This window comes from Phacochoerus africanus, chromosome 2, assembly GCF_016906955.1.
Source record: "Phacochoerus africanus isolate WHEZ1 chromosome 2, ROS_Pafr_v1, whole genome shotgun sequence".
In the NCBI taxonomy this organism is placed as follows: domain Eukaryota; kingdom Metazoa; phylum Chordata; class Mammalia; order Artiodactyla; family Suidae; genus Phacochoerus; species Phacochoerus africanus.
Genome location: NC_062545.1, coordinates 78,310,090 through 78,326,325, shown reverse-complemented (window position 1 = coordinate 78,326,325; position 16,236 = coordinate 78,310,090).

Sequence of the window (16,236 nt, the reverse complement as noted above, 5' to 3'; positions counted from 1 at the left end):
CTTATGGGAATGTAAAATGATGTATCTACGTTGGAAAAGAGTTTAGCAGTTTCTTTAAAAAGTTAAATAGGTTTGCCATATGGCTTAGCAATTCTACTTTTAGGAATATTCCCAAGAGAAACAAAAATTTATGTCCACACAAAAGTGTGAATGCAAATGTTCATAACAGCCTTGTGCACAATAACCAAAAAGGTAGGAATAGCTCAAATGTCCATCAACTGGTGAAAATAATAAACAAGATGTTGAATATCCATAGAATGGATATCTATTCAGCAAGAAGAAAGAATGAAGTACTGATAGAGGCTACAACATGGATGCACTTCAGAAATGTGTTCATTGAAAGAAGCCAGACAAAAACAACACCTATTGGATTATTCTATTTATAAGAAATGGCTTAGAAAGGCAAATATAGAGAGGAAAAAAAGAAAAGCAGTTTTTGCCTAAGGCTGGAGGTAGTAATAGAGTGACTAAATGGGTGAAAATTTCTTTTTAGAGTTATGGACATGTTCTAAAATTAGATTCCAGTAGATGATTGTATAATTTTGTAAATATAAAATTCATGGAATAGTACACTTAAAATGGGTAAATTCTATGATAGGTAAAGCATATCTCAATAAAACTTTTTTAAGAGCAAAAGAAAAAGAAAGAAAAAGAAATCACAGTGAAAATAAGAAAATATCTTGAACTACTTGAAAAGGAAAACACAGCATATAAAAACTTGGGAATGCAGCCAAAGTACTGCTTAGAGGGAAATTTAGTGATTTGAACACTTACATTAGAAAGAAACAAGGATCTAAAAAGATCAAGCTTCCACCTCAAGGAAAAAAAGAACAATTAATCAAATCCAAAATAAGCAGGAAAAAAAGAAATAATAGTACTTACTGCTAAAATCAATGAATATGAAAACAGAAAGCCAATAGGGATCATCATGGGAACCAAAAGTGTGTTCTTTGAAAAGTCAGTGAAGTTGACAAAGAGTTACAGGGACAAAGGAAAAAATAAAAGATATGAATCAATAAAATCAGGAATGGATGAGGGACAATTAGGAATTTTCCAACAGAAATTTAATTGATTATAAGAAAATGTTGCAATCTACTTAATGTCGACAAATTAAACAACTTAAATGAAATGGACAAATTGATACAAATATATGTATCACCGAAAGAGCTGCAAAAAGAACAGAAAATCTATATAAACCTATAACAAGTGAAGGAATTAAACTAGTAATTAAAAAGTTTCCCACAAAGAAAAACACAGACCCAGGGGACTTCACTAGGCATTCTACCTAACATTTAAAGAAAAAAAGGATACCAATTCATCACGAACTCTTTCAGAGGAGGAAGAAACACCTTCCAACTCATCCTGAGGCCAGAAAATTGTAAACCAATATTCTAAATGAATATAGATATAAAAATCCTTTACAAAATGTTAGCAAATCCAGCTAACATAGCAAAAGGATTATATATTGTGCCCAAGTAAGACTGACCCAAGGAATACAAAATTGGCTTAATATCCAAAAAAATCAAATGGTATAATACATAACATCAAGGAAATAATGGACAAAACCACTTGGCCATCTTAGAAGAATCAGAAAAGCAATTTTAAAAAATCAATATCCACTTACAATTTTAAAAAATACTTTGAACAAATTAGGAATAGTAGGGAACTTTCCCAGTCTCATAAAGGACATCTAAGAAAAGCCGACAATTCTTAATAGAGAAGGATTGAGTGATTTCACACTTAGTTCAGGAAAAGAGAAGCGAAGATGTCTGCTCTCACCACTTCTATTCAATACTGTGTGATAGGTTCTGCACAGTGCAATCCAGCCAAAAAAAAATAAATCAAAAGCATATATCGGAAAGAAAAACTGTCATTTGCAGACAACATGATCCTATGTGTATAAAATCTTAAGTAACCTCAAAGAAAGGTAGGAAGGAAGGAAGGAAGGAAGGAAGGAAGGAAGGAAGGAAGGAAGGAAGGAAGGAAGGAAGGAAGGAAGGAAGGAAAAAAGAAAACAAACCCTGGAATTAGTAAACAGGATTGAAAGGTCACAAGATACAAAATCAAAACTAAAAATGCAATTATGTTTCCTAATACTAGCAACTAATAATCAAAAATTGAAATTAAAAAATTTCATTCACAATAGCATCAAAACAAATACTGTACTTAGGAATAAATTAATAAAAGAAGTGAAAGACCTGTACACAGAAATCTAAAAAAAAAATACTAAAAGCAATTAAAGAAGATTTCTAACAAAATGGAAATCCATACTATATTCATGGATTGTAAGATAAAATATTTAAATGTCAGTTCTCCCCAAACTGATGCATATATTTAATGTAACTTCTCAAAATCTTTGCAGTCTTTTTTGGAAAAATTGACAAGGTGATTCAAAAATAAAAGGCAAAGCAAAAGACTTGGAATACTAAAAAAGCTTTGGAAAAAGCGGAGTCGGACAATTTATACTGGCTTCATGACTTTCTTGAAAACTCATAATTGAGATAGTGTAGTTTTGCATTAGGAAACATGTAGATTATGGATCAGAATAGAGAATCCCCAAAATAAAGGCTTACATATGGTCAATTGTTTTATTTCATTTTCTGGGCATGGGTGTTTATGTAAATGCTTATCTCCCTGGCTATATTAAATTTTCCCAAATACCTTTTAAAAAAATAAATGTTTTGTTTTAGAAAAGTTTAGATTTATAGATAGTACAGAGTTTCTGTGTATGGTGCACCCAGTTTCCTCTGTTGTTAATGTCTTACATTACTATGTTCATCTGTCACAGCTAAAAGCCAACTCTAATATAATATTATTAGCTAAACTCCATATTTTATTTGAATTTCCTCAGTGTGTACCTAATATTCCTTTTCTGTTCCAGGATCCCATCCAGGTTACCACATTACATTTAGTCGTCACGTCTCATTAAGCTCCTCCAGACTGTGACAGTTAGTCAAGCTTCCCTTGTTTTTAATGACCTTGACAGTTTTGAGGATTACTAGTCAGGCAGTTTGTAGCATGTCCCTCATATTGGATATTTCCAATGTCTTTTTCTCATGGTTATATTGTGTTTATGTCTTTGGGGAAGAAAGATCACAAAGGTGAAGTGTTCTTAACACATCATACATGCCATCAACATATCACAAAAGAGACTGACCTTAATCACCTAGCTATGCTAGTACCTGTCAGATTTCCCTAGTGTAAACTTACTCTTTCACACCTTCCCAGCTCCATCCATACTGTACTCTTTGGAAGAAAGTCATTACGTGCAGTCTTCACTGAAGGGGTGAGGAGTTATATTCCACCAGGATCAGTTAGAGAACTATTTGTTACCAACTGTCTCAGAATGAGTACTAATTAAAGACCTAAATATAAGACCAGATACTATAAAATTCTTAGAGGAAAACATAGGCCAAACACTCTCTGACATAAACCACAGCAATATCTTCTCAGATCCACCTCCTAGGGTGATGACAATAAAGACAAAAATAAATAAATGGGACATAAATTTAAAAGTTTCTGTACAGCAAAGGAAACCCTAAACAAAATGAAAAGACGACCCACAGAATGGGAGAAAATATTTGCAAATGAAGCGACTGACAAGGGATTCATCTCCAAAATTTATAAACACCTTCTACAGCTCAATACCAAACAAACAATCCCATTAAAAAATAGGTAGAAGATCTAAGCAGACAATTCTCCAAAGAAGACATACAGATGGCCAAAAAAAAGAGGTTCAACATCACTCATTATTAGAGAAATGCAAACCAAAACCACTATGAGGTACCACCTTACACCAGATAGAATGGCCATCATCAAAAAGCCTACAAACAATAAGTGCTGGAGAGGGTGTAGAGAAAAGGGAACCCTATTACACTGTTGGTAGGAATGTAAATTGCTGCAACCACTGTGGAAAACAGTATGGGTTCTTGATAGACTATTTTTTTAATCTCCTTTACCAGAGTTGGATAAGCTGTGATCTTTAGGTAAGCATGAAAAAAATATGGGGAGTTCCTGTCATGGCTCAGCAGAAATGAATCTGACTAGGAGCCATGAGGTTGCGGGTTCAATCCCTGGCCTCGCTCAGTGGGTTAAGGATCCAGCGTTGCCATGGGCTGTGGTGTAGGTCACAGACTCGGATATGGCATTGCTGTGGCTCTGGCATAGGCTGGCAGCTATAGCTCTGATTAGACCCCTAGCATTAGAACCTCCATATGCTGCAGGTTCGGCTCTAAAAAGACAAAGAAAAAAAAGAAAAAAAAAAGAAAAATGTAGTACCAAGTGAAAAGAGAAAATCTACAAATTACATGGACAGTGTGTCTAATGATTTTACAAATACATGTATAATTAGTAAAATACATACATTACATATGTTATAAAATGAAATAGTAAAATATACACAACTTGTATAGTAACAAGTGTGTATTGATGAGTCATGCATGGGAATGACAGACACCAGCCCCTGAATAGAGACACCCTTTGCAGAAGGGAGGGAGGTAGGGGGGCTTCTACAGTATCCACAGTGTTTTGTTTATTTTTTAAAATATATCTAAAACACTGCAAATGTTATTTTTTTTTCAAGCTTGCTTATGGGTATGTGGATGTTCATTAAATTATTCTCTATCTTTCATGTTTGAAATATTCTATAATAAAATACATAAAAGTAAATCAAAGTTTTTTTTTTCCCCAAATGTCATATAAATTGCAGATTGTTGGAAATTTTCCATGTAAAGAAAGGAAAGTGATCTAAGGGAAGATCAAAGTTGTTCTGAAGTATCTGACAAACTTGAATGGATGAGATGCCTTTCCAAAGTCATTTACTGAACATCAACTATGTATGAAGAACTCTGCAAGGTATTGGGAGTGGGGAAAACTATGTTCTGAGGATATAGAAAAAGACTATTTGAGAAAAACCTGAGACTAAAGCCAGGGCTTATGAAGCCAGATGTCTTAATGTGTACCCAAAACCCAAAACTGGATTTGTATCTTAGATGGGCAAGGTGTTACCTCAAAAGGGACAAGATTCCCACTGTTATTACTTCATTGTCCCACCTTACCTCATATGATACTGGTCTTAGCACTATGACCTGGTGAACTGGCATTTCTAGGAACGCACAGTCTGAGATTCATAAAAGAAATATGGCTTCTAACAACAGATGCTGGGCAGATGCTCCCCCTCTACTTTTTTTTTTTTTTTTACTTTCCCTCTCTTTAATTCAAAAGTTGGGGGGTAAGCATGATCTTCATGCTGTTGTTTAACTCTGCAGGCCAGCTGCCTTCACAGCAGCCTCAGAACAAGACGATTTCCTTTGCGTGTCTGAAATCATCTGACACCAGCTGCCAGCCTGGAGATTTCCATCACTCAGGAGTACTCAGTAATATGGATGCCATATCACTGCGCACTGGGAAGGGTGCTTCAGCCACAGTGATTTCCTATCCCGTTTCATTAAATTGAAGGTGAGGTAAAAGGGAATTTGACCTCCTTGAGAGGATGGTTTCTTTGACCTATGAGAAGTTTGCCGTTATAAAATGAAAATGCAATCACTGGAGAGACATAAAATAGGAAGCTAAGCTGGGCAGCTTGTAAATCATTGAATAGCCATGCATGTGATTTCATAGCAAAAGGGTCAAGGTTTCCAGAGAAAGTAATTTGATGCTGATTACATGATACTAAAAAAGCAGAGATGCTTCTGTATGTCACAGAACAATGAGGACATAAGAACAGCAATAAACAGCCTTCATTATGACTCTGCCCCTCTGGGGTCTGGTCGCTTTAGATACCCTTCAATGGAAGCTTGAGCAATTAAGATGGGCTGATTTCTCAGGGAAAGAGCTTTGTGTTAGCAGAGCACAACTGAATACAAAAGCTGAGAAAACTGTCCTAAAATAGCACACTACTGAAGACTCTAAAATTCCTCTTGTCTTAATTTACAAGCCTAAATTAAAACCAACTGTTTTTCAGAACTAAGTATCCAACTGTTAAAGGAATCTGAAAAAAAAAAATAAGATATTTTCTTGGATTGTCTACACAAATTTAGAAATTTGCCTTGCAGAATCTTGCAGGAGTCTTTTAGAGCTGTTTTTCAGATCTAAAGGAAAAATCAGAGCCATTTCACTGAAAAAAGGAAAATGAAATCTGCCTCAGATAAAAGTCATTAAGTAGTGAAATTCTCTTTTTTCTCCTCTGTCATGTTTTTTCTCCTCTGTCATGTTGAGGTCAAAACCTAGGCTGATAGAAACACTGAGATCAATGGTTCCTACACTGCTTTTTGTAGCACCCCAGCATATCTCCAGTGAATCTGGAGATTCCTAATTAATTTTCTTTTTTAAAAAAATCTTCTTATTGAAGTATAGTTGACTTATAATGCGTTGTTAGTTTCAGATGTACAGCAACGTATTCATATACATTTTTTTCAGAATATTTTCTCTTACAGGTTATTATAAGATATATAGTTCCCTATGCTGTACACTAGGTCCTTATTATTCACCTGTTTTATATATAGTAGTGTGTGTACTTTAATCCTAAACTCCTAACTTATTCCTTCTCCCCTTTCTCCTTTGGACCATAAGTGGTTTGTTTGTTTGTTTGTTTTTATATCTGTGGGTCTGTTTCTGTTTTGTATATGAGTTCATTTGTATCATTTTTGTATCAGATTCCACATATAAGTGATATTGTATAATATTTGTCTTTATCTGGCTTTCTTCACTTGGAATGGTAATCTCTAGGTCCATCCGTGGTGCTGCAAATGGCATTTAAATGTTTACGTCATGCGGCAGCAGAGGAGAGTTTCAGGGAATTGCAAGCTCTGTCAACTCTTCCCCTAGTGGGCTCTCCCTGGAAGTTAAGAGCAACAACTCCCCAGCAGGCCTAGAATCCTGCTTCTGCTACATTATCAGCAAGTTCACTCAAACCCTCTGCATCTCCTTTTCTCATCAATAAAATGGGAAATAACATGGTACCTACCCTACTGTTCTGAAGAGTAAAAGCTTTATTTTAACACCTGGCAAGCACATAGTAGCTCTTTTATAAGCAACATGTAAATATTAGTTGCTTTGTTATTTAATGTAATTGGGTCATTTTTCAACTGAAACAATATTTTATACATCACCGAGGTTAGCTAGAGAAACATGCACAATTATTGGCCTTAAAATTGTTTAAATATATGCATTTCAATATAGAGGTATACATATATATACTTTCAAACAGAAAGGAAACACTGCAAAATATGGAGTGATTACAGGTACAAGGGTACTTTCTTTTTGATGTGTTCTTCTTCTTTTTTTTTTTTTTGTCTTTTTGCCATTTTCTTGGGCCGCTCCTGCGGCATATGGAGGTTCCCAGGCTAGGGGTCGAATCAGAGCTGTAGCCACCAGCCTACGCCAGAGCCACAGCAACATGGGATCTGAGCCACGTCTGCGACCTACACCAAGGCTCATGGCAATGCCGGATCCTTAGCCCACTGAGCAAGGCCAGGGATCGAACCCGCAACCTCATGGTTCCTAGTCAGATTCGTTAACCACTGAGCCACGACAGGAACTCCTTGATGTATTTTTCTATTTTTAACTTTGTAATAATATCCTCTATTTTCCAAATTTTATTTTTGTGTTATGAAGATAGAATTTCATGAAGAAATAAAAGATAATACATTAACGTTCTGATATTTGATACCCACTCCTCCAGGACACCTTAATGCCATGCTCTTTTAACAAGCTGGACACAAATCTCTTTGCTATTCCCTAGTTGAGGGACAACTTTCAATTTATAGATCGGACGTGATTCCTTGGAGAAGAAATGTCCAACTACTTTTAAGACTGAAGTCTATTGACAACACCTCCAGGAATGGGTTTCTCATCTAGTGTTAACTATTACATTTGGGGTTCTTCTTTTGTCTACATTAGATACACCTACAAATATAATTGCAAATACTAGGGCTTAGTCTTAAGGCAGCTCACTCTATCATTTGGTATACAAGCAGAGTGCTATATTGACTTCATTTACTCCACCTCTGAAGGAGCTGAGGTCCTAGGCTAAGAGGTGGCCTAAGTGAGGACATAGGAAATTGGGTTTCTCTTCAGAATCACTCAGAGATCTTTTTAGAACATGATTTTCTTAGAGCCCTCTCCAATCCTGTTGAATCAGAAACTCTCAAGAAGGAAATGAGGATGAAGGAGAGACCTGCATTTCAGAAGCCCACCTAAGTGATGCTAGTAACTGGGCAACTTTGTAAACAGCTATAATTTGGGACCAGATAATATTAGGAGAAAGTGTTGGTAATAATTGCATGTAGCTCTATTTTATATCATATGTGTTATGTCCTACAACATCATATACCACATCCATACATGGTCTTTGTATTTGATGTATTTTCAATCTATCTTATGACTTCTCTGTCACCTTGAGTCAATGGGAAAGTTCAGAGCTGCTAGTAAGGAAATAATCCTTATTTAAAATATTATCCTCGGCTTACTTATTTGATCCAATATTTGGGTGGTAGGTCCTCTACAACTTCCCTTGGAAGATTCTTTTGTTTTAAGCCTACTGGTTTTCAGTAACAGAAATGCAAAGAGATTTTCTGGCAGGACACTTGGTCCTTTTGGCTCCTTGCATTTGGACCAACTCTGAAATTAAAGGTGTTTGGAAAATGGTTCAGAGGAAGTGGAAAGTGACTCTAATAAAGCACTAGACTTGAGATTTATGTGGACAGTAAATGAATGTTCAATTATTGTATGTGAATTGTTTGGCTATCTTCCAGTCCAACTATAATATCAAAATGTTATATAAGTACGCTCTGACCCAACTTTACTGATTTTAGGTGTTTCCATTTGGGCTGAAAAGTTCCTTTTTAAACAAGTTACAGCCACTAGTGTTACTTAAAAAGTGGCTGATATCATAATGAAATTCCCAAACATTTTGCCAATTCCTTCCCCCAAAAAAATAACCTTCTGATTTTTCCATTTAAGTTATATGAATTTTATGACTCTTGGGAAATAAATATAAAATAAAAATGAAAGCAATTTTCCCCCACTTGGGTAGAGAGAGATGACAGAAGTAGAAAAGCAGTATGTTTCCCATACTCAGTTTTTACCATAAGGACAATTTGACCAGGCAGATGACTTGCTGGACTCTTTCTCCCTGGACCTTAGAACTTCAGTAGCAATTCTGGTGATTGAAGGCAGGGGTATTTGCTTCTAATCTTTATATTAAAAAAAAAAAGTCATGTCTTAAACTAAAAAGAAGATTCTTGAAGGATTTCATCATCCCCCCCTAAATAAATCCATAGTGATATTACTGTTTTATAGGTTGAGACTGCTCTTTAACTAAGCCAAAAAAATTTCCAAGAGTTAAATTTTAACATTCCATTTCTCAAGTAACCTGTTAGCACACACTCCAATTCACATTCTCAAGGTTAAAATGCCAAAATTTCTCTTTTTCTTTTCTTTTTTTTTTAATTTTTTAGGGCCACACCCACTGCATATGTAAGTTCCCAGGCTAGGGGTTGAATCGGAGCTATAGCTGCCAGTCTACACCACAGCCACAGCAATGCTGGATCTGAGCCGTGTCTGTGGCCTACACCATAGCACACAGCAACACCAGACCCCCAACCTACTGAGCAAGACCAGGAATCGAACCAGCTTCCTCACGGATATTAGTGAGGTTCATTTCCACTGAACCTCCCTAGAATGCCAAAATTTCAAATGAAGGACTTATTGGGAAAAAATGACCATCAGTGCCCTGGTATGGCGATTTTGATTGGCATATCTTAAAAGTGGTGCAAAGATAAAAGTTTAACTTTAAATTACAAGATAATTTATCATGTCACTAAAGATGAGCTTTTCTATATGATGAACCACGTTTGAAGAGATTCTAAGTCAATAATTGGAGGTGGGGGGGAAGCCCCAAGTGTGAGTCCAAAGATTCAGTTAAAAGGACTTTCCTTTGATAAATCTTACTTGAGAACTCTTTAGTCTGAAGCTCTTGGGAGGAAGCAGGAGAGGGCATTGTAGCTCCTTTCCAAATGCTTTCATTGGAGGATAAGTGCCCATCCAGACTGGGAGAGACCAGAAAAGTGTCCCTAATAACTTCAAGAAACCAAAGAAAGGAACAGATCAAAAGAAGTAACATGTTTCTTTCCTTGAGAAAAAGCTGTTACTTTACAAAGTTGCCCTATACCAAAAGCCTATTGCAGTCCCATTTATTTAGTATTCTTTTTAATACCAGGCATTCAAAGAGTTCTTTCCTTCTCAGGGAAATTCAGGGGGAAAAAAATCGTATTTAATTAACCAGCCAAATGAATGAAAATTTCATTTGAAGTTAAATATTTTTGAAATATTTGGCCTAGTCTCATAATGCAATGCCCAAAGTGCCTTCAGATTTTTATTCCTAAGTGGGTTTTCAAATTCAATTACATTCTCTGGCTTCAAAGCTACTTAAGAAATATTCTGGGCCGAAGATATCTCAGTTACCTTTAAGCCCTCTGGGGAACGCCCCTCCAAAAAAATCAGGTCATTTATTCTTGAAACTCATAAATGTCAATGCAAATATATCCTGAAGGTTCATTTGTCACATAGAAATTGAGTGAACCTATGATTGGAAGTAGAATGAATAGTAATAACTTCGGAACATGTTCCATATTTTCGCATGCTCTATAGTCTCCAGTATCAGTTTTCATTTGGTACTGAAGAGCTGGAATTTATTAAAATATATTAGGGATAGGACCTAGATTCATATTTCAAATATTTCTGCCAATCCCCCATGTAAAAGCAAAAAAAAAAAAGGAAAAGAAATGTTCATTGATATTGATAATTTGCACCACTGTTGACAAGTTCCACTGCTTTTTTCATCTTTTTCCCAGCTGAGAAAATATTTGCTCTTGAACATCTGGCTAAGGAATGTTGAAAAGTCCAAAGGCCTGGAGTATCATCTGAAGTGGACTTTTTGAAGGAAAGTAACATGGAGTATTAGGCAGTTTCTCAAAAAGAGATTTTCAGAAACAAACAAAAAAAAATGCCTTGTGACATTTCATGACAGTCAGAACATCCTAAAAATGGAAGGAAGGTTGGAATAAAAGATTTTGATCAGTATGGTAACTTTATCATGGTGTGAACACTGAAACGTGACATCAGAGGAGGTTCAACTTAGAGCCATATGATGCACCAAGAGCCACAGCTGACAGAGCCAGACCATGACAATGACAGTGTGGTAATGACATTGGCAGCATCTACTCACATCTGTGCCAAGCAGGCAAGGAACAGGTAGTAACACTCTCAGGTTAGGATGGAACACCCTTCCCCACCTGTGTTAGCACTCCCCTTGGGAACCAGGAGCAAAGTACATAAATTTTCTCTTACTGAATCATCTGGTCTGGCATTTGACCATCCAGGATTGAATTCAATGAATTTTTGTGCTGAAAATACACATGCGAGTGGAAGGAGTGTTTGGGAATACAATTTGGTGTTGGGAGAGCTCCTGGCAAATTAAAGAGTAAATTTGTATATATACAAACAATCCTTTGCAAACTAATACCCACTGAGTTTCTCTAACACTCCACCCCCCGGTAGGTTAATTACACAGGCTGAATAAACACTTATAACCTCACATCTACATGCCTTATTTCCACCAATGGGCTACACTGACTTGCATCTACTTATATTTTACTGCAAAGCCTTTGCATTGATTGCATTAATGTGTTTCAGAAACAAATAACAACGCTACTCATTTTACACACTTGAGAACCACTCATGGTGTGATATGAATTCTGCAAAAGTAAGGATATTTTCCTAGTCATCTTGGCATCCCCCAGATTTGTCACTAAAAGTATTTACTGCCCAAATTTGAATGTGTCCATTTAATACACAGAATTTTAGATCTGAAAAAGGACAGAGAGATTATCTGGTCCAAAATTCTCATTTGGAAGAGTAAAAAACTCTGACAGGAAATGGGATATTTTGCTAAAATTATGGGAAGAAGTACAGGATTCAGAGCCCCTACCTCTTTCTGCCACACTGTAAGGATTCCTTTATAATTATCACCATGAATTTCTTGCCCTGATGAATAGGGAATGGTTTTAAGCTTTCTACTAATATTTAAAATTGTTGGGTTCTTCTGCAATGCATTTACTGAGACATTTATTTTTCAAAACCTGAAATGCTGATATGGAGACAATGAGATGCATACTAGACAACCAAGCCCAACAGAAGGGACTGAGGGCCAGTGTGGTACAACGTAACAGCCCTGGACCTAAAAACAGTGTCCCTGGGAATTTCTGTTGTGGCGCAGTGGAAACAAATCCAACTAGTAACCATGAGGATGTGGGTTTGATCCCTGGCCTCACTCAGTGGGTTAAGGATCTGACATTGCAGTGAGCTGTGGTATAGGTCACAGACACAGCTCAGATGTGATGTTGCTGTAGCTGTGGTGTAGGCCAGTGGCTATAGCTCCCATTTGACCCCTAGCCTAGGAGCCTCCATATGCCGCAAGTATAGCCCTAAAAAAAAAAATGGGGTTCCTGAGGGATATTTCACCAGACTAAGCTCATTTATTCCTTCTCCCTTTCTTATTAGCTTCCTTCCTTTCTTTTTTCCTCTGTTGTAGTTTGACAAATATGATTATTACCATGACTAGGGAAAATGATTCTTTCAGAAATATGCAGCCTGATACCCATTATATTAGAAATAGGAATTTTAACACTTTCTCTCAAAAAATGACCATTTCTATCAGAATGGTGACAATTTTCCCATTTAGTTATTACTAAATTGCTTTTTTTTTGGCAGGGGATGGGCTGGGGGCTTTTTCTTCCATATTTTATAAAGACAGAAAATTAAAGTTCTCATATTGTGCCCAGTGCTTTGGGTTTGAGTTGTGAGTTCTTCTGGGGGGAACAAACATAAACCGCTCCCTTAGAATCCTGATGTTGGTTGTCTTTGCCCTGCAGCTCCTACAGATTATACACACACAAGCGGTGGAACCACCATGGGCCAATCCAGTTCCTGTTTTATTGATAGCTTTCACTCCCAGATCCAATTTTCCCTGGTGAATGCTGTTGGAAACCCAGCTTTCCCACACAGGGGCTCACGTTTTCCCATTTTCAAAATGTACCAAGAATGGACTATTATTAACAGAACCAAAGAACTGAAAATACCACTAGCCTCATCCATGTAACCAAATCAAAAACAAATAAGCCAACAGGGCCCCAGTCTGTGGGAGGCATGTCACTAAGACCAGGAGATGCCTGCCTTCTATACCCTAGAGTCTTGTATTATTCAGTGACTTCTTAAACTATAATAAATTAGTTTGACAAATTATTCCTCTCACCAGACTTATCCATTATCAACCTTTTCAAGAGGGGTTTTAGCAAAAGCAGCTTTGTCTGCAAGTGACGTGCTGAAGGCATCTGTTTAACAGATTCATTTTTGCAAGGGGCTGTGAAGGCTGCTTTCATCAGGGTGGAGTGCGGGGTGCACCAAGCTCTTCCTTCTCCCAGGGCCCACACCCCATGTGTCACTGTCAATCTTCCCATTGCCTCTCTCATCTGTCCTTTCCCTGCCCTCTGGAGCGATGCATTTGCTCTCAGTGGGGAGGCTCAGAAAATATCACATCCTGTTTTGCAGAACACATACCTGCCACTCACCTATTTCACAAATGCACTTTTCTTTGGGGGAAATCCATTTCCCAAAGACTGTAAAACAAAAAGCCAATACATTTTAATCAATAAATGTGTTATCTTACTTCTCCTCAGCATAATCATTAAGCTATATTTTTCATCCTACTGTAGACAAACAGCAAACACATCTGTTTACCAAATTCTTCAGGAAGGCATTGCCACAAATCCTGGAAAAAATTGAAAGACTGGTTTTTCTATTTCCAGCCTTGCACTCTCCAATCCATTCTTCACAATGTGGCTAGAATCATCTTTCAGAAATGCAAATGTGAGCACATCATAGACTTCAGCTTAAAATGCCTGAATAATTCACCACTCTTCTTATAATAAGCCTACATTCCTTAGCAAGATATCTAACACCCTTTATGATCTGGCTTCTGTCTCCTTATGAGACCTGTTTTATCTTTTAATGAATCACTTCACCACCCTTGCAACCTGTATATCAACTACACTAAAATGCCTTTAGTGCATCCAAGTATCCCTTGTATAATGACTTAGCCCTCTTGCTATCATCTCCGGGTCTTTGCACATGTAAGTCCCCCCTGCCCCCCTGTTTGCAACATTCTTTCTGCTTGCCCTCCTTTGGATGACTCTTTTTTTTTTTTTTGGTCTTTTCTAAGGCTGCACCTGTGGCACATGGAGATTCCCAGACTAGGGGTCTAATCAAAGCTGTAGCTGTTGGCCTACACCAGAGCCACAGCAACTCGGGATCTGAGCCACGTCTGTGACCTACACCATAGCTCCTGGCAACGCCAGATCCCCAACCCAATGAGCAAGGCCAGGGACTGAACCCACAACCTCATGGTTTCTAGTCGGGTTTGTTAACCACTGAGCCACGACAGGAACTCAGGATGACTCCTATTTTTTATGTCTCCTGGTGCTGCCATTCCCTTTGGGAGGATCCTTTGTCCTCCAAGATTGGGCTAAATGGCCATAGTCCCAACCAACTCAGTCGCACCAATCTATTCATTTGCTGTGGCCTCTTTTCTTCTTCCCCTACCCCCGGAGTAAGTCATTAGCGTCCCAGCACCTAGAATAGTGCCACATACAAAAATGGCAAAATGTAAGCACTTGTTAAATGCTGAGGCTATTATTCTAAAATAAGTGCTTTACTAAATGCCCTCTTAGTGGTGATGGTAACAGAGCCTTTATTCTCAAGGAGATTGCTATTTATTTGGAGCAATGATAATTCGTTTTTAAAAAACCATTAATATAAGAAATAAGGCACATGACTATTGGATATACAAAACAAACAACATGGATATATTAAAAAAAATAATTGCTATTGTATTGATAGGGAAAGGACATTACAAACTATGCAGCCAGGGGGCTCCTGTGGGAGTGAGATTAGCACTGAACTGTGAGAGCATGGACTCCTTGAATAAAAAAAAGAAGCACAGAAATGAAGGATCAAAGAAAGGAAAGGTCCAGATGGATCCACTTGAGACCATAGTGGTTCAGGCAAGGATGATGGAAATGGAAATGGTGAAGTGTAGACAGGCTCTGGATGGATTTTGAAGATAGAGTCAGTAGGACTTCTTAACATATTGGAGAGAGGGGAGTCACAGGTGACTCCAAGATCTGGGGCCTGAATAATTGGAAGGATAGGGAAGTCACCTTCAAAATGAGAAAAATGAAAGGTGCAGCAGGTTTGGGGGTGGCTGTTAAGTTCAAGACGTCTATGGGATTTCCAAGAGGGGATGTGTGGTATGCAGTTGGACAGACAAGTATGGAGGTTGGAAGAGAAATCCAGCCTGGATATAGGTAGCTTAGAGAATAGATATCCAAGACTGAACCCTGAGAAAAATGCAGAAGACAGAAAAAAAAAAAAATACCAGTAGGAGAGGTAGACCTATGTATCCCTAAGACTGACAATTCATGCCCACTACCTGTCATCTCAAAAAGCACAGAACCCCAAATAGAATGAAAGAGTCCAGTAATCCCTGGACATAAGGTTTGGAGATGGAAGTTAAGATACATTAGGAAATGAACATATATTTCCTGATTCTTAAAGGACTGGCTGGGACTGGAAAAGAGAGTTTCCTAGAGTAATATAGCACTCCAGTCCTAATGTATTCTTGGCAGGACTCAAATCAACATAAAAGCATGTCATTCAGACCTAATTTTATTCCCACAGAGCTGGAAGAAATGTAATAAATGCTTTCAGTTACTCTAATAATAAGCATCAATTATTGTAACAATGGTGTTTGCTGCTATGGTGAGAGCTAATAGGCAGCCTTTAAAAGGTGCCAGGCAGTGTTCTAAGTGCTTTATGCTTGTTAACTCATTAAGTCTCACTGCAACTCTCCAAAATAAATAACATTATTAACAAAGAGTTTTAAGAATAATGCCCAAGGAGTTCCCACCATGGCGCAGTGGGTTAAGAATCTGACTGCAGCAGCTCCTGGTCGCTGTGGAAATGTGGGTTTGACCCCCAGCCTGGCACAGTGAGTTAAAGGATCCAGCATTGCCAAAGCTGTGGCTCAGCCTGCCCTAGAAACTTCCAAAGGACACCCAGGTACAGCCATGAAAAAAAAGAAACAAACAAAAATAGCACCCAAGATCACACAACTGTAAG